Raw genomic sequence first — 19,575 nt, forward strand, 5'->3', positions numbered from 1 at the left:
TTTGTAAGTTTGTATTTTTTTTATTTCATTTATAAAAAATTCTAATTTACTATTTGTTTTATTAATTAAATTAATGACCTTGCATTGGTATCATTTTTCGTCACGGAAGAAAAAGTGTTACTAATGCATAACTTGAATTGCAATCAAAGTGGGTATATATGTCCCCCTCGTAAGTGTAATTATGAACTAAAATGAATATGGTCTTCAACCTAATGATATTGGAATTATTATCTATATAAAATGATTCCCAATTATTCAATCAATTTGTTGCGCATAAGACATACAAAGACTTCATGCAAGTAATTATGATGAGTTACTACCGCCTTCTCTCAATGTTGGTCATTTATTTAAAAAAATTGTATATGAACTCTGACAAACATATATCATTGAAAAGGAAATTGAGATTATGACCTTAGTGGATTATTCCGTCTTATATTCTGTAATTATTATTGCATATGTTAATACATGGAGAAACCGGCATTCATTATATGATAGAAATTCAGGTGCAGTCAACTTCACGTAAAGTTGATATTTGAGTGCTGTTAGATGATTTAACTAATTTGACTATATTTTTATCTAACAATTCTCAAATATCAACTTCATGTGCAGTCGTCTTCACCTGAGTTTTCACCAGGTTTTCACCTAATTATACATATGTACCAAAGCTGGCATTGTTCCATAAAAATATATTATGATGCATGGTATCATTATTTAGGTACTTTGACTTGCGGTCAATAATGAAGTACCAAAGTGGCATTGGATCCATATATACAACCAAAATTTCATGTGAGGAATAAATAAATAATCTGATATTAGCTAAACCAAATAATGCAATAGTAGATTGGTAATACATTCAATTATCAAAAATACTTTTAATTTTATTTGAATAAAAAAATTTAATTATTTTAATTTATTTATTAAGTATATTTTAATAAAAATTAAAACTAATAATTATAAATGTTTTCACACATAAATTTAATGATTATAATAAATACATTACTTATATATTTTTTATTAGATACATTTAATCTTAACAATTTAAATTAATCTAATAGTTATAAATATATTCTCACATTCTTCTATAAAAATTTTATTTTCATAAGATACATATATATATATATATATATATATATATATATATATTAGTAATTTGCTTGATCGTAAAGCATGACCGATGCATTCGGAGTTTAAAGAAACAAGGTGCTTCGGTCATTTTCAAATTGGAGATACCACTTGCATTATACTTGGAATCTATGAATTTTTTTCTCTCTTTCTTTTGGGAGATGGTGCGGAAGAGGACTTGTAGTAATAGAAAAATTATTATTAAAAAATATAAAGAGCGGACGATTTCATTATATGAACGACTTATATAAGAGTCTTAAATCTAAAGACTTATATAAGATAGTATTAAAACTAAGATTCGGTTTGAAAATAGAATCATATTTAGATGTAGAGATAAGAATAAATTTATAAATTTGTTTAGTCAAAATTCTTATATTCTGTAAAATTCGAGACAAAGATAATTTTTACATGTAAAAAATAATTTTTATTTCAAAATTATTATCGATAAATTTTTTATAATTGAATTATATTATTTATATTTTTTAATAGATCTACAAGCTACCTTTATTTATTATCACTCCAAATTTTTATACCATTGTTATTATTATAGCTACCATGCACTACCGGCGTTACAGCCAAAACCACTACCACAAATGTTACTTTCTTCTTCGCTCCATCACCAAAATCTAGATCTCAAATAACAAAGAAAAAAGAGCGAAAATCACTACATTTTTCCTCTATCACATAGATTTGGTTCGTTTCAACACTCGTCACCATCATTTGGTCTTTGTTGTCATCTTTGTCTTTTTTTTCATTACATTTTTATATTCTTCCTCCAACCGTCTCATTCTTAGGAATCGGAAAAAAATTCAAACCTGCAGAACTACCCACGACGAGGAGCAAAATAAAAATTCGCAAATTTTTCATGGGAATAGGGACCCGTCCCACGAATAAACTGGGATGGAGGTGGAGGTTGAGGTATCCACCTCATAGAGACCCGCTAAATTTCCGCTAGAGTGAAATTACTTGAATGTCCTTTATATATAAAGATGTAAAAATTAAATCATAATTTTAAACCATCCCTATCTTAGACGGCACAACTCTCTCTCTCTCTCTCTCTCTCTCTCTCTCTCTCTCTCTCTCTCTCTCTCTCTCCAAGACTCTAACCATACCATTTCCATCCTTTCTCCTTCGCCATCCTTTCCATTTCTAAAGTTTGAATGTCTCCCGTGCAAGTTTTGCCATCGCTGACTCCATCTACACCATTGCCATCCTTTCCTTTCGTTGTGGAAGGTCTCCTGTCGTCGTTGAGCCTCTCCTGTGGCCGTCATCAAAGCTCTCTCATCTCCCTCGCATCGTTGAACCTGTTCTCGCTAAGGCCTTCCAGGTTCATCTTCCTCTTCTTCTAAAACTGTTACTACACCCTGTGTTGTTATTGTATTGTTGTTAATGTGAAAACTTCACTTTCGGAGTGTTGTTGGTATGTAGGGTTAATGTTGAAATTTCACTTTTGAAAGTTGTTATTATGTTGTTATTAATAGATCTTATAATTTTATTAATGATGATTGAGTTAGCTGTTTTTCTATATATAAACTATTTTGTTTTATTTCGTTTCTTATTATGTCTAACCATGAGAATATTGATGCCCCAAAACCTTCACTATTCACAAGTGAAGGTGAAACACAAGGTGCAGTGGCAGCGCTGCCGCTGCCAATAATGGTTGAGTCTCAACATGAAACTAATATGTTATGTTATTATGTTAAAAAAAATTATTTTGTTTTATTTTAATTTGTATGTTGTTGATTTAATGTTTATGTTATTTTATTGAATATGTTTGAATTAGGTTTATTTTGATACATTTTAGTTGAATTTTATGGAATTTTGTGATTGTATTTTTATTTTAAGTTTAATTTCTACGGATACCCACAAGGATAGGACTTGGATGGGGGACAATTTACTAAACAGAGACGGGGCGAGGGTCCCTACCCCTATGATACTTATTTCCATCCCTACTCATTCTCGATCTTAATCTCTTTGGACATCTTCCTTTGCACTATTGTCACTGCCACCTCTGCCATGGTTATTCCACCGCTATTGTCACCTTTGCTTTGGCACTCTTGCCACTCTCCCTCCCATTGTAGCCCTCTCTTTCCCTTCCTTTGCCGTCCCTTTCTTTTCTTAATCTGTTTGGTTTATCTTTCTATTTTTTTTATTGATTTCTATTGATAACGTAAATGTTATTATTGTTACTGATTGAAAATTTTGGTTTGAGTTTATGATTTTGAATGAAGAATAGTGGTAGAAGAAGGTAGTGTTATGGTAATTTGGTGTTGTTGATAAAAAAGAAGATAAGGGCAAAAATGATTTTTTTCAAATTTTTTTGTCTTTGTATCTTAATTTTTGCTAAACAAGATATGGAGATAATTTTTTTTATGTTTATGTCTCTAGTTTTTGGTCTTGTATTTTCATCTTCATATTTTCATTCTGAGATGAAATCCAAATAGAGTCTGTAAAAATTCAGATAAATAATAAACAATTAATTAATAAATTAAAAGTGAGAAAAAAGAGTTGAAAATTTTAAAATTTGTAATTTGAGAATTTACGGGTGAAAATTTAACTTAGAAAATTAATTTGAGTGCAAAAATATAAATAATTGAAAAAAATACATATTAGTGTTGAGGTTTACTGTACCGGCTTAAATCTATTCGGTACTGCGTATAAAAAAACTAAAACTGTAAAAATAATAAGAAAAATATTTAGAATAAAAACCCGAATACTTATATTAAAGATTTTGGTCCTAGGTGCGGCCAATGGGCTAAAATTACGACAGGCCCATAACACCCAAATCACTCTCATTTTTCACAAAGAGAGGGAGAGAGCCACGAGCTCGGGAAGAGAGCAGAGGAGAGGAGCAATGTCCTAACACTATTCACATCAATACTTTAAATCCACATATCTTACAAATCGTAGCTCTGATTGAAGACCCGTTTGTGGCCACGCGACCACCTTGTCATCCTCTTCGATTATATACCATTTTTGTGGTGAGTATTTGCGAGAACCTTTACCCATTTCTTTATTTTCTATCAAATTTGTGTCTTGGTATATGTTGGGTTGAAACATTGTGATTTTGATACTTTAGGAGAAGTTCAAGCATAATCTCTAGTGGGATTTTGACCCAAAATTAAGTGGTACAAGGTAAGGAAACTCAATCCCTCCATTATTTCTAATTGAGTGAAAATCCTAGTGTGAATGTTTGAATAATTGATGTAATTAGATTATGTGGAGTAGCTTGGATTGCTTGATTGACTTTGTGCGAGTTGGACGCCTGGGTTGATTTTTGAACACTTGGCGGAGGCTTGGTTGCGTTGATTGAGGCTTGGGTGTGATTGGAGGATAGATCCAAAAGTTGGACACCGCCGTCAACTAAGGTACGGGATTTGGTTTCGGGTGAACACTGTGTAAGGTTATGTGAAAATCTAGGTTAAATGCCCCTATGATAGTGTTGAATGATAGATATTGTGATAATGTTGGTTTAGTGTAATTTTGTAGTGGTTGATGATTGAATTTGGATGAAAATTGTGGTTTGATTGCCTATTATGGCTATTGATATGAAAATTTAGGTCAGAGACCGTGATTGGATGAGATGCACCTATTTGGTAAGTTATAAGCCTCAATTGAGGTATTGAAAAAGTTAAATTGATATGTTGTGATTGTGATTGTGAATAAATAATTATGATGAGCTATGAAATTGAGTTGAATGTTGGTTGAATGTGTGACTGTTGAGTGAAATTATCATTGTTTGGTTATGAAAAATTGAGTATGATGTGTGGTTGAATTGATAGTTGATGGTTGATATGATGATTTGGGTCGGAGGCCGAGCTTGAAGGCGTTTTGGTAAGCTGAAGAAAATGGTTGAGCAAAATTTATGGCCGGAGGCCTTGAATGAGTAGATTACTTGTTTGAATGATTGTTGAATTGTTGGGATATGTTGTAATGTTGAATTATTACTAATAGAGTTGCGAATTGAATAGTTGATTGATGAGGGTGTGGTGGTATTAACGAGGATAATGATTAAAATTGGTTGTAATGAATATTGAAATTGGTTGATTGGGCCTTGAATGTCTAGGATGTGACTGGGAGTTGATGATTGAGTAAAAAGAGTTCCTAGGATTGGTTTAAGTTGGTTTTGAAAGAGGCAAATTTGAGAAATTGTAAGATTGACACTAATGCAGAATTTTGACAAAAATTGATTTTTGACCAACTTCGACGAGCTATAACTTGGGGCTCAAAGCTTGAAATTAAATGAACCTTATCCTGAATTAAAGCTAGTGATGAGTAATTTAGAACCGTTGAAGAAAGGAGGAAAAAGAAATTTTGTAGCAAAAGTTATGTAAGTTTGAAAATGGTTGTTAAAAACTGAAATTTCAGATTCTGCAGAATATCAGAAAAACTGGCTGGTATTCACGGGCACAGAGGCATGCATGTGCATGAGACAGAGGCTTATTTTGAGCCTGTGCGTATGCACAGAGTGGCGCATACGCACAATAAGAGAATTTTGCACGCTTGTGCGTGCGCACAGGAGTGTGTGTACGCACACACCCTGTTTTCTTGAAAAATTCTGTTTTTAAATGTTTAGCCTTTTTGGCAAGCTTGTAACTCCCTGCAACCCCTATATAATATCCGATAACTAATTTTTAAGCTCTAAAATGAGTGTGGATAAATCCAATTAATTGAATTGATTAATTCCTAGATAAACACTGAGTTAACCGGAGGAAATAGTTACGGGGATTGATGTTCGTCCCGCATGCGGTGAGGACGGTAGTTTCATCCCGCTCATAGAATAATGAGGTTGATTAGTTAATGAATGAATGGGGTTATATTAGGTCATATCTTCCGATACTGGATGGAATTATGAATTGGTTTTAAATGTGATATTGATTTCTTGTCTGACAAGGACGGTGATATCATCCCACTTGCTCAGTACGTAAATTACTATGTGGGGATGGTAGTTTCGTCCCGCCCACGGTGAGGATGGTGACAATGTCCTGCTCACGAAAGAACGAAATTGATAAATTGATAAAAAAAATTGGAGTTATTGAATCTAATAACTTATGAAATTGATAAAAGTCAATGATTATAACTGATTGTGGTATGAATGACTGAATTGACAAGGATGCTGGCGTTGTCCCGCTTGCGTGGCAAGGTTGTGGGTTCCGTTCCGGTTGTGTATTGGTTTAATACATGTCCCGGGAAAGGTCGGTGATTTTTATCCCGCTTGTTCGTGATTCCGTGTAACACCTTTACTACCAGAATGTTACACTTCTAGCTGCGCCACTCTGATAGTGAGGAGTATTACGACGACTTCTATATACTTAATAATAAAATACGAGCTTTGTGAAACTCGAGGCCGTATAAACTATTATTTTAAAAACCAAAATAACTAAGTTCTTTAGACAATAACATACAAACATAACTATCATGACTCCTAACCCTCTTTACAAGATACAATATTAAAGGCGAGGGAAAAAATAAATAATAACTAAACTAATATAACAATATCGTGTAAGCAAAATGCAATTAGACTCTTCATAAGCTTCTTCATCCGATTCCTGAAAAGATAAAGCTACAGGGGGTGAGAACATAACCACTTGGTTTTACCACAGATTTTCAAAATTTCCATAAGAAGATATTTAGAAAAGAAAACTATTTTCAAGCACATTGATCATCACTTTTCTTATGAATCTTTTGAAAACCGACGGTTTAACATCCAAAAATCCAAAATATTTTTAAAAGAAATTAGTTAATTACTCAAAGTCCAAAACCTTTCTTTTCTTATAAGAAAATCTTAAAAATTTTCTAGACTGTATGAATGACCAACCTGTTCCAGACATAGGTTCATTAAATCTAGGCTGAACCAGCTTGATTTTTCATACTAAAATAAACCTCCATCAGAAACCAATCACGGCCTTTAGCCCATCACATAATCATTCAACACTATTATCAACTCATCACCAATACTCAATCTCAAAATTATCATATCAGAAATAACCCTCAGTCCTCCACCTGCTAGAGGGATCTCTTAAAAATAAACACAGGCAAAATAGACAAGAAAAGTACAGGTATAGATAGCAGTTACAATAAATAGCTCAAATAGAAGTTAATAACAGTTAAGCAATTAGGCAAATCAAAACAAATTGAAAATCAAACAAAGCATACAAATGCATATGTCTGTCCTATGGCTGTTGATATTATCTGTCGGTTATACAACCAAACCTGACATGTCCGGTAGCGAACCCTGGATAGAACACCGCAACATGGAATAAGTATTACTCGTCTACCCATGCTGGTGTTTCACCCAACCCAAAGTAGGCATTACTCATCTACTCAAGTAGGAGCCTTAAACCATAACTCGGATAGGGATTACTCATCTATCTTCGGGCCATGACTCGGATAGAAATTCCTCGTCTATCCTCGGATAGGAATTACTCGTCTACCCTCAAAATCGCATCTCGGATAGGGATTACTCATCTATTCTCAAAGTTATAATTCGGATAGGGATTACTCATCTATTCCCAAACCATTATCATTCTCATAGCCAATATTTTAATCTTTCTTATCTTATATCTCATTTTCAATATCATTCAATTCATTCAAAAATCATACTTTAAAATCAATCTTCAACATCCTTCATTCAAATTCAATCATCATCATTTCTCATCACACCTCCCATTCCATTTATCAATAATTCAAACTCAAAATATAATTCATTCTTTTCTAAGTAAATCAAACTCAAACCGTAATCCTTTTCTTTATAATTCAAAATTAAATCATATAATCCTTAAATCCAAATCTTTCTAGATAACCATTTCAAACGAAGCCTATAATTTTTTGTAAAAATTTTGGCAACATCTCCTCTAAAACTTGGACTTTGCCACTCTTACGGGTTCCATCAAAACCACATTTTTCAAACCATTCTCAACTCTTTTCAATATCAAACAATTATCAAATATCAAATCCTTTTCAATTTTTAAAACAGTTTCAATATCAAATCAGGTTTAATATCAAACCACTTCAAATTTCAACCATTTTCAGTATAAATTCATTTTTGAATATCAATTCAACTCCAAAACGAAGCAAACCACTTTTCATAATACTCAATTGAATCAACTTTCTAAATTCATTTTTATCAACAACTACATACTACTCAAGCAACTAATAATTCCATCAAGCAAACAATCACATTTATGAGACTCGCATAATCACAGAAATATGTTTTTCACATCAAATCTATTTATAACAATTTCGTAATAGAAAATAAGTTTTAAGAAAAACGCTACCTCAACTCGTCAAAACTCACAAAACCAAACGTGTTAAAACCCCCTTTTCTCTCAGCCCGTAACAGCTGCACCCGCAATTACAGCTCTATACCACTTCTGCAACAACTGCAGTAACTCTAATCGCTACATGCAACCTTGAAAAATCAACCCTAAGACATCAACATTGCGAAATCCTCAATAACTTGCCGAGGAGGGCGGAAGCACTGTGAGTCAGCCTACCCCAGCCGTCTGCCGAAGACATTCGCTTGGCCCACCTCGAAGCCCAGGACCTATTCGAGGTCAAGGTGGATCAGGCAGTAAAGCACAGACATGGCATGCAGAGAATCCGTTTTTATAGCTGATTCTGTCAGACTTTTTTTTTATGTCGTGACGCTTTGGTTACCGGCAAACACTTCCAAAGGCGACCCTCTCGAGTTAGCTCTTGTACAACAGATATCATGGGACCAGACCTGTTCCTGCTAACTTGCGAAGATAGGGAGCACTACCTTAGTCGCTTTAGCAGAAAAATAACGATAAGGGTTTCGGGGCAAGGAAACTCACTGTCTTAGAGAAGAACCAAAGATGGGAGTAACAACAGCTCCCGTAGCGACTTTCGGCAGTCACATTCATGCTCCCAATGGCCACAGACACGACGGTGCAGCTTAGGATAGCGAGTAGTGGCTGGTCCCAGCAGCAGCAGCGACTGCAGCGATTCAAGCCCATCTTTCTCGCATGCAGTAGCGCCAATATCCACCACCGCCACCTCCTCTCCTCCGGTCAGACCCAAACCGTGATGGTGGCAGCTTCTGACGGGTTTGACGGCAACGGCTGGTGAGGAGGATGACGACGGCGGCTTCTCTCAGCGGCGACGACAGTGCAGACAACAGTAGCGGTGACGACTGGGCGACACTGGCTTCGATGGCTACGCGAGTCTCCTTCCTCTTCTCTTTGATCGCATTGCTGCATCCCTCCGACATGGCAATGGGATCCCTGCGGACTCTCTCTCTTTGTTCGAACTTTTCCTTCCCGGGGACGCAGCAGTGGCAACACTTCCTTTCCTCCAGCTCGACGACGACGGCGACCTCCCCTTCTGCCGGCGATGAGCTCCCTTCTCTTTCTCTCTTCTTCCTCGGCTCCCCCTCCTCTCTGTTTCCCTTTCCCCTTTTTTTTTTCTTTTTCTTTTCCGTTGGGGTGTGTGTGTGGTTTGTGGGTGAAGGCCGTAAGGAGGGGAAAAATGTGAAGGTGTTATGTTAGAGTTAGGGTTAGGGTTAGGTAAAATTTAGGGTTTTGATTTGGGAATTAGAGTTTGGGTGAAGTATTAATTTAAAATCAAATTTAATTCAATATAATTAACTTTAAGAATATTATTTATTTTTCAACTTACAAATTATTTTCAATTACTAAAACTTTAAATACCTAATATGAAAATTCTCAATTATTTAGAAAATTTTATAAATTCTAATGGATTTTAAATTCAAAATATCATAAAATTTAATTCAATTACTTTTAGAAAAATAATTTTCTTTAAATAAAATTAGCAACAAATATAAAAAATTATAAATAACTTATTATTTAATTTAAAAAAACTTGGGGTCTTACACTATGGGCAAGATCGGCGGTTTAATCCCACTTGTTCGTAGTTGTGGTGTGATGTGGGGATGGTGATTTATTTCTTCCCGCATTCCATTTTCTTTAGGTTGAAAAGTGAGAAGCACTCTCCGTTGAAGTGAGGTGGCACTCTTCGTTATGTTGGCATGATTTATACCTCTAGGAGAAGGTGAGACGACAATCTCCATTGAGATAATGGTACCATGACTTTTTTAAATCCCCTTGGAGATGCGCATCGAGAGACCGATCCAGTAGTTGCCAGTCGAATTTTGTGTTGTGTTTGGCAAAATAACCGACAAGTGAGTTCATGACCAATAAGACAGGCATGCATCATGTGCATCTATTTGCGATTGTTTGAGTATGTATATTATTTTAGTTTTCCTATTTGAAGACTCTGTTAATTGCTAATTATAATACTTTCCTTACATGTTTTCTAATTGTGCTTGTCTTGTATTGCTGATTAATTGGGTTTGCTACTACTGAACTAAATACTGAATACTGATCAATTGTGATATTGGATATAAAGATGCTGAGATGTATTGGGAAGAACGGAGATTAGAGATCACTAATATAGCTAAGAATTTAGCATATTAACCCCATTGGGATTAGAGAGAATCCTAGGATTGAACTTCTATGAGTTTGGAGACTAGAATTGCCTAGTGGGTTCATGTCTCTTTATATAGTCTTTATTTGAAACCATTACCCTACTGAAAACCTTTAGGTTCTCATCTGTTGTAAATATTTTTATTTTTCAGATACAAGACGTGATGCATCTCGTTCAGAGTGCGGGACTCGTTGGTGAAGTAAAGAAGGCTTTTCTTTTAGGATGTATTTTATTTCTTACTGTTACTCTCCACTTTTTAATATGTTATTATATATATTTCTCTTAACGGTTTTATTTTTGAGAAGTAGGAATTCATTTTGTACACTTTCTGAATTGTAATATTCTAGCTGGCCTTTTCTTCGTGAGTCGTGACTAGTACTTATTATGTATATTATTCAGAATCTTGTGTATATATCCATCCTTTTTGTTTTCGTATACGACGTTTCTCTCACATTATCGTATCGTGTGTAAAGATGGATGTTAGTCTTTGTTTATCTTTTCTTCACAGGCTCCTAGATATATTATTATCCTTCGAATACTATGTATATTTTCTCTTTTTCGGTATCGTAATGTCTCAGCACCTTTGATTTACGACTTAAGCGTAAGGCTTTATGTGGTTGGGTGTTACATTACGGTATCAGAGTGATGCACGAGTATCATTCTCATCTTTTCTTAGTGAATTGCATGAAAATTCATTGGATTAGTTTAAGATTTAGGTGTTTTAAACTACCATGAATGCTAATTTGAGTTGTTTTGTAATTTGATTGATCATAGGTAGAATTTGGGCAAGTTTGGCAAAGTTCAGAGAGAGGAAAAGCTTCAAATTCAAAGCTGTCAGGGTGGCGTGGCATTTGGTGCCGGGACACAGAAAGTTCCTCTTCGTTTCTTCCATGGTGGTGCCAATCGCCACAACCCAACATTTGGCGCCAGGGACCTAGAAGGGCGTGAAAGGATGCTGCCTAGGTGGTGCCGAATGCCACAAACCTTGCTGTCTAGGTGGTGCCGAATGCCACAAACCTGGCGTTTGGCACCAGTAATGTGAACCAGAATGGTCCCCACGTGAACCAGCACTAAATCTCTTGTTCTAATATGATTTTTAAATCAATTTTGAATGAAGAAAAGATATTTTTAGGTTTTAGAATTTAAATTTTGTATCAATTAAGATTAGATATAAAAGGAGAAGATATCTTGGCCTAAGGTTTCTTCTTCTTCTTCTCTACACTTTTATAATTTTTTCTGTTAAGGTTTCTCCACACCTTGAGCAACTAAACCTCCATTGTTAAATTTAGGAGCACTATTATTTTAATGGATTAATACTATTGTCATTCCATTCTTAATCAATGCACTATTTTATATTCAAGGATTAATTTTGTTCTTCATCCTAAGGATTATAGTATATTAGAAGATAATTCTTTTTTTAATTGAATTCTTGTTGAATCTTGGAAAGTTAAATCACTTGAATAACTACTTGAAATTAATTCCTAACAACTCTCTAATTACCTAGACTTAACGTGATATGTGATATATAATCATCTTATCTTTGGGTACTTAGGATTTGTGTAGCTCATAAACTAGAACTAGACTTAATCCTCTAATTTAAATTAAGTGACCAAGGAATTAGCGGTTGATTGGGTTGGAGGGGATTAAATTACTAAGGAATTAGGGTTTAGTCAATTAAAGTTTGCCATGAATTAAATCCCTGCATGATTAAAGTGTGTGATAAGGACCATTAATCCAGAAATTTAACATCTCTAAAGCCTTAACTATTTTCTCATACTATTTTCACCAATAGTTCATTACTTGCTTTCTTGAATTCTCTGATTCATTACTTTATGATAATTGGAACACAAAACACTCAATTTGATTTGTCTCACTAGTCTAATCATTCAATTATTGTTGCTCAATCTATTAATCCTCGTAGGATTGACACTCACTCACCTGAGTTATTACTTGGTACGACTCGGTACACTTGCCGGTAAGTTGTGGATTGTAAATTCGATACCAAGATTTTGGCACTGTTGTCGGGATTAACTGTTATTGACAACTAACCGTTGTTTAATTACCTAGATTAGACGTTTTCTTGCTTTACTTTGTTTATTTTTCTTTTTCTTATTCTAAAAAATTTTGTGTTGTCTTTTCTTAATTTTGTTCATTTTCTGTTGCCTATTTCTCTTATTAATTTCGAAAATTCCATCTTCCTTTATTTAGCTAATTCTATTTTAATTCTTTTATTCAGTTTACCTCACTAGGAATCCTCTTTACTATGACGTAGAGATTCCCACTTTTTCTTTTTCTATTTGTTTATGAGTAGGAACAGGGACAAGAAATTTTTTCTTGATTTTGATCCTGAGATTGAAAGGACCGTTAGAAGATGCCAACGGCAGGCTAAAGCTTTTAGAGCTATTGAGAGTCTCAGAGACAATTCTAAGGAGGAAGCTAAAGTAATTACTATGGAGCCAAATAACAACAACAATGTTGTTATCCCCAATGCTCCTAATGCTCTTGAGCAACCTAGAAGAACTCTTGGTTCTTACACTGCTCCAAATCCCACCTTCTATCATAGTAACATTGTTGTACCCCCTGTGAATGCCAACAACTTTGAGTTGAAGCTTTAGTTCATTATCTTGGTGCAACAAAACTATCAGTTTAATAGACTCCCATAGGAAGACCCAAACTTATTCATCTCTAATTTTCTATAAATTTGTGATACAGTGAAGACCAATGGAGTCTATCCTGATGTTTATTGGTTGTTGCTCTTTCAGTGGGATATTCATATGAAGAAAACTACTAAAGAGGCCCTAGAGTTGATTGGGATAGTTGCTAACAACCAGTATTTATACTCTTTTGAGAGGACCGCCATGAGAAAGGGAGTCATAGAACTAGATGCCTTAGACACTATTCTTGCCCAAAATAAGGCTATGTCTCGATAGAGAAATGCCATTACTCAACACTTGGGTGGATTACAAGTTTCAGCCATTAATACCCAAGATGCTTCCTATGACATGGATGATGGATTTCCTCAAGGTGAGAATTATGATTATGGTCATTTTTCTCTAAGTAGGTTAATTATGTGGGCAATTTCTCCAGACCCCCCAATAATGATCCTTTTTCCAAGACTTACAACCTGGGGTGGAGGAATCACACAAATTTTGGGTGGAAAAATCAACCACAAAGGCACCAGAATTCAATAGCAATCATGGCCATCAGAATAATTTCAATCAAAGTAATTTCAACAACAACAATCCACCATCTAATTCTCAGAAATCTTATGACTTGAAAGGTTTAGTTGCAGAACTGTCCAAGAATACTATTAGTTTCATGTAGGAAACCTGAGCTTCAATTAGGAACTTAGAAGTTCAGATGGGTCAATTAGCCACAAAAGTTGCTGAAATTGATAAGAGGTCCACCAATACTTTTCCTAGTAACACAATTCCAAATCCAAGAGAGGAGTGCAAGGCTATCACCTTGGTAAGTGGAAAAGTGGTAAGTACGGAAGCACAAGTTACTGAGGAGCCAATTGAAAAAGAAGCTCCAAAAAAGGCACAAGCTAAGGAGAAACACGACCTTGAGAGGCACCCTGATAATCCTTTTCCGGTTGATGTGGAGCAACACAAAGTGAAATCTTCAGTGCTTGAGTATAAACCCAAAAAGAGTTCAAGGACAAGCAATTTTCAAAGTTCTTGGAAGTATTTAGAAAGTTGCATAGCAATATTCCTTTCACTAAGGTTTTGGAGCAAATGTATGTTAAATTCATGAAGGAGTTGCTTTCCAAGAAGAGGGCTTTAAAGGAAGATGAGACAGTGGTCCTGACCAGGGAATGTAGTGCGATAATTCAGAGTAAATTGCCAAGAAAAATGCCAGATCTAGGGAACTTTCAAATTCCATGTACCATTGGGAGCACAACCTTTGAGAAAGCCTTATGTGATCTGGTGATGCGTGAGCATCTTTCCTATCTTTTCCTAGCGAATTTGTATTCAATTTGTTGAGTTTAATCAAGAATTTATTATCTTTTAGCCACTGTGAATACTACTTTGAGTCGTGTGCAATTCTATTTATTTTAGGTAGTATTTGATTGGATTTGATGGAGTTTCCGCAGAAAAAGAGAAGAAGGTGAATGATGTTGTCAACCCTGACCTCTCTGCACTCAAACCTAAATAACTTGAGCTACAGAAGTTCAATAGACGTGATTTTAGTGGCATTGAAAAGCTAACTTTCAGAGCTTTCCAACGATATATAATAGTCCATACTTCTCTTCCATAAACTCTGCAAGGGCTGCGCCTAACTTGAGATTTCTCAAGTTAGGCGCAAGACAACAACAACAACACGCAACCATAGGCGTGACTCCTCAAGTAAGGCGCAATGAACCCCAAGTTAGGCGCAGCACAAGAGAGCAACACACTCTTTCTCATTGCATCACTCAAGTAAGGCGTGGCTTGTTGCCAAGTTAGGCGTGGTCCTCAGCAAAGTTTAGTGGTCCTCGCGTTTACAAGGCTCGCGTGGATTGTTTGATTGGTTCTGATTAAACTTTAATTTTTATTTTAAAATAGGAAAAGATATTAGTTAGTTTTAGAAATTTTATTTTTTTACATTAATTATGATTTGATATAAAAGGGAAAAGAATCAACCCTTCAGTTTCATCTCTTCTCTTCTACCTCATTCCGCAATTTACAGTTTTTTAGAATCCTAGTTTTCTCTCTGAACCATGAGCAACTAAACCTCCACTGTTAAGGTTAGGAGCTCTGTCTATTCTATGGATTGATACTATTATTTTTCTATTTTAATTCATGTACTGATTTATATTTCAAGAATTATTTTCGTTCTTTATTTTATGAATTTGGATGGAACGGAAGTATGACCCTTGTTCTAATTGAGTTCTTGTAAAACTTGGAAAAGCTCTTTACTTGAACAACAGCTTGAAAATATATTCTCCTAAATTTCTAATTATCTGGACTTAACGGGATACGTGACATATAATTCTTTTATATTTGGGTAATTAGGATTTCTGTGGCATATAAACTAGAATTGAACTTCATCCTCTAATTAGAATTAAGTGACCAAGAAATTGGCAGTTGATGAAAGTTAGAGTAGACTAAGAAGGTCTAAGGAATTAGGGCTTAGTCATATATAGTTTTCCATGAATTAAATCTTGCATGATTAAAATAGTTAGTAAGAAAAGTCAACCCAAAAAATAGATATCTCTGAAGCCTTAACTGTTTCTCCATATATATTTCACAACTTGTTTACTGCTTGCTTTTCTGATTCTTTGATTTACTGTTTAATGCAATTGAACTTTCAAAACACCATTTTCTGTTAGTCTAACTAAGTAAATCATATAACCATTGTTTCTTAGTCCATCAATCCTCACTCACTTGAGGTATTACTTGGTACGACCCGGTGCACTTGCCGGTTAGTTTGTGGGTTATAAATTCTGCACCATCTGGGTGCAAGCATCAATTTAATGTCCTTGTTTGTGATGAAGAAACTACAAATCAAAGAAGAACAACAAACAAGGATAGCACTACAAATGCTAGATAAATATTTGAAGCATGTACATGGAATAGTGGAGAATATCTTAGTCAAAGTGGAAAAGTTCTTCCTCCCAGGAGATTTTGTAATTCTTGACATGGGGGAGGATGAAAACACCTCTATAATCATATGAAGACCATTTCTAACCACTGAGAGAGCTCTGATTGATGTGAAAGAAGGTGAATTGCTGCTGAGGTGTATGGGGAGCATTTGTTCTTTAAGGTTTTTAAACCCATACATCACTCAGGTGAAGAAGGCAATTGCATGCAGATTGAGTTCACTGATCCAAGTCTCCAAGAACCCCTTGATGATGTAAAACAGAGTTTGCAGCTCAAGCATCTTTTGGTGAAAATCAATACAATTCCCCCTGACAACAAACCTAATTTTGGTGTTGGGTGTGTGTCATCCACCAAGGAGGAAGTTTCCAAGAAGAAAGTACCCAGGGAATGGAGAAACAAAAGGATCCCAACTGAAGCTTTCTCCCCAGGGTTGAAGGTGGTGTCGACTCGTAATCCAATGTTGCCTTATATAGTAAATAAAATCCTCTCTCTTAATCATGTTGAGCCAATCCATGAGGACACACGGAGATGATTCACAGTGAGAAGTGAGGAGTTGAAGCATTATGATCAACCTTCACCCTAATAAGAAATCAACCGTCAAGCTAGTGACGTTAAAGAAGCGCTCGTTGGGAGGCAACCCAACCCGTAGTATCCTTTGAGTTTCCATTCATTTTCGTTTTATTTATGTGTTGTTAGTTGTTTGTCATTTTCCTTATTTTTATCTTTTATTGGTTCATGCAAAGTGTTTAAAGTAGGAACAAGTACATTCAGAATGAAGTACAGACCATCCTGGACGGCATTGCATTCGGGTGCCTTGACGCCAAAACTTGGTCATCTGGCATTTAGCGTTACAGCACATATTCCAAGGGAGTTTCATTCTAGATAGGTGGTGCCAAACTCGACCATCTGCCATTTGGCGCAATGAAACGTATTTCAAGGAATTCATTCTGGATGGGTGGCACCAAACTTGGCTATCTGGCGTTTTGCGCCAAGCAAAAAAAAAAGTGGGTCAGCGCCAAACGCCTATCACTACCATTTGGCACTAGCTGCGTTGAATAGGCTCCTTCATTATTGGATTCAAATTTTGAATTCAAATAACCCTTGATTTTTTGCCCTTCTGCACCCTACCCATGGACCTCTCCCCTCCCTTCGTCAGTGTCCTCCTTCTCCATGCCTCTCTTCCATCCAATCCCCTTTTTTCCTCTTTCCCCATAAACCCCCTCTGATAGTAACCCCCCCTTTCTTTTCCCTTTTCTTTTCTTTTTCCTTTTCCATTTCCCAATCTCCCTTTCTCTTTATATAGATACCCACCCTAAACCCTTTCACCACAACAACCATTCCCCCTCTTTATTTTATTTCAATAGCACCAAGGAGTAGATAAGGATAAACTAAGATAGTCATGACGTCCTTCTTTAGCAGATCGTGGCTGAGTAAGAACCCCAGCGCCATGAGCTTCTTCTGATAAGACAAGACATAGCGCGATTGAGAGGACTGTATGGAGCACAGCCTGGAGAGAGAGATACCCATCATGATGGCTGAGATGGTTCAATTCCTTTTTCAATTCCTATTTTCCTTCAGCTATTATTATGTTATTTTCCTGTTTTTTGTTGCTTGTCTTTATCCTTTGCATGATCTTTAATATTTTCAATTTCTTAGGTGTTTTAGTTTCATTCAGTTGCTTTTATTTCAATTTTGAAAAGTTACCTCATGTATCACTCACTGACCTTAGATTCAAAAATAAAAAGGAGAAAACTGGTATAACACATGAGTGGTTGAGTTATATACAGAGTTGTCTTATTTAAATTGATGTGGTGGTGTTTATATGTGATTTTGAATGCATAAAAAAGAATAGTGCATGCTTGATCTTGGAGTAAAGGATGTTAATTCTTGTGGAACAAGAACTTAGAGAAGTATTATGAATTTTCTAAATTGAACAAGAAATTAATCCTTGAAACAAAAGAAACAGCAAAAAAATGAAAAGCAAGGTCCAAGGCTCTGAGCATCAATGGCTAGGAAGGTTAAAAATTGATCAAAGCTCAAAGGAATTATTTTTCTAACTATATGCTTGTGGTGTAATTGTGTCAAGAAAATCCTTGAGACAGAGCACTTAGAGTCAAAGCCAAGTGCAAATAAAGAGAATGCCAACGGCTCTGAGCACTGCTAACTGGGAAAATTCAATAGAAAAATCAGAACTCAAAGAGTTTCCCAGTTAAGTGCTTATGGTGTTTTTGTGTCAAGCAAAGCTTGAGACAAATTATTTAGAGTCACAACTAGGCTCAAGGTGGAAAGCATCAAAGAAAAGAAAATACTGTGTTCAAAGATTAATCAGATGTTAAAAGAAAGATAACTCATAAAACTATCCGAATTCTAGTGCTGAATGACATTAGCACTCTTGAGCTTCAAGGGATACTGAGATGCCGAGACTATTCATGATCACAGTGTTGTTAACAACACTTAGAAGATAGACAGGAGCTAAATTGAAAACTCAACCCTCATTCAAATCTGCATCTCAGGTTCATACTGGTTTCAGTTGCTTGAGGACAAGCAAAAATTCAAGTTCGGTGTTGTGATCGTGAGCATCATTCTCATCTTTTCTTAGTGAATTGCATGCAGAATTGTTGGATTAGTTTAAGATTTAGGTGCTTTAAGCTACCATGAATGCTACTTTGAGTTGTTTTATAATTTGATTGATCACATGTAGCATTCCGGCGAGTTTGGCAGAGTTCAGAGAGAGAGGAAACACTTCAAATTCAAAGCTGCCAGGGTGGTGCCAAACGCCTTCTCACCGGCGTTTGGCGCCAGGACACAGAAAGCTCCTCTTCGTTTCTACCATGGTGGTGCCAAACACCATAAACCAAGCGTTTGACGCCAGGGACCTCGAAGAGCGTGAAAGGATGCTACCTAGGTGGCGCCAAACACCACCAATCCGGCGTTTGGCGCCAGTAACGCCAACCGAAGTGTGTGATGACGGATGTTAGTCTTTGCTTATCTTTCCTTCACAGGCTCCTAGATATATTATTATCCTTCGAATACTATGCATAGTTTCTCTTTTTAGGTGTTGTAATGCCATACCACCTTTGATTTACAACTTAAGTGTAGGCTTTGTGTGGTAGGGTATTACAGAGTCTAAGAGACTCATAATAGCAGCAATAATAAGGCTTTTATTTTTTAAAAGTAGCTTATAAAAGTTAGCTTTTAAAAGATAGAATTTTAAAATTTTTAACATTTATGTTTGGTAAATTAAATTAAAAATGACTTTTAATAAGCACAAGTAACAACATGTGTGTTTGATAAATACTACAAGAAAAATGCTGATTACCGTCGGAATTACCGTTAAAGGTTAGCGATGGGTTTACTGGCAGATTTGGAAATAAGTTCGTCAGGTAAAAAGTTACTGTCG

This window comes from Arachis ipaensis, chromosome B6 (assembly GCF_059453495.1).
Source record: "Arachis ipaensis isolate K30076 ecotype BB chromosome B6, ASM5945349v1, whole genome shotgun sequence".
Lineage (NCBI taxonomy): Eukaryota > Viridiplantae > Streptophyta > Magnoliopsida > Fabales > Fabaceae > Arachis > Arachis ipaensis.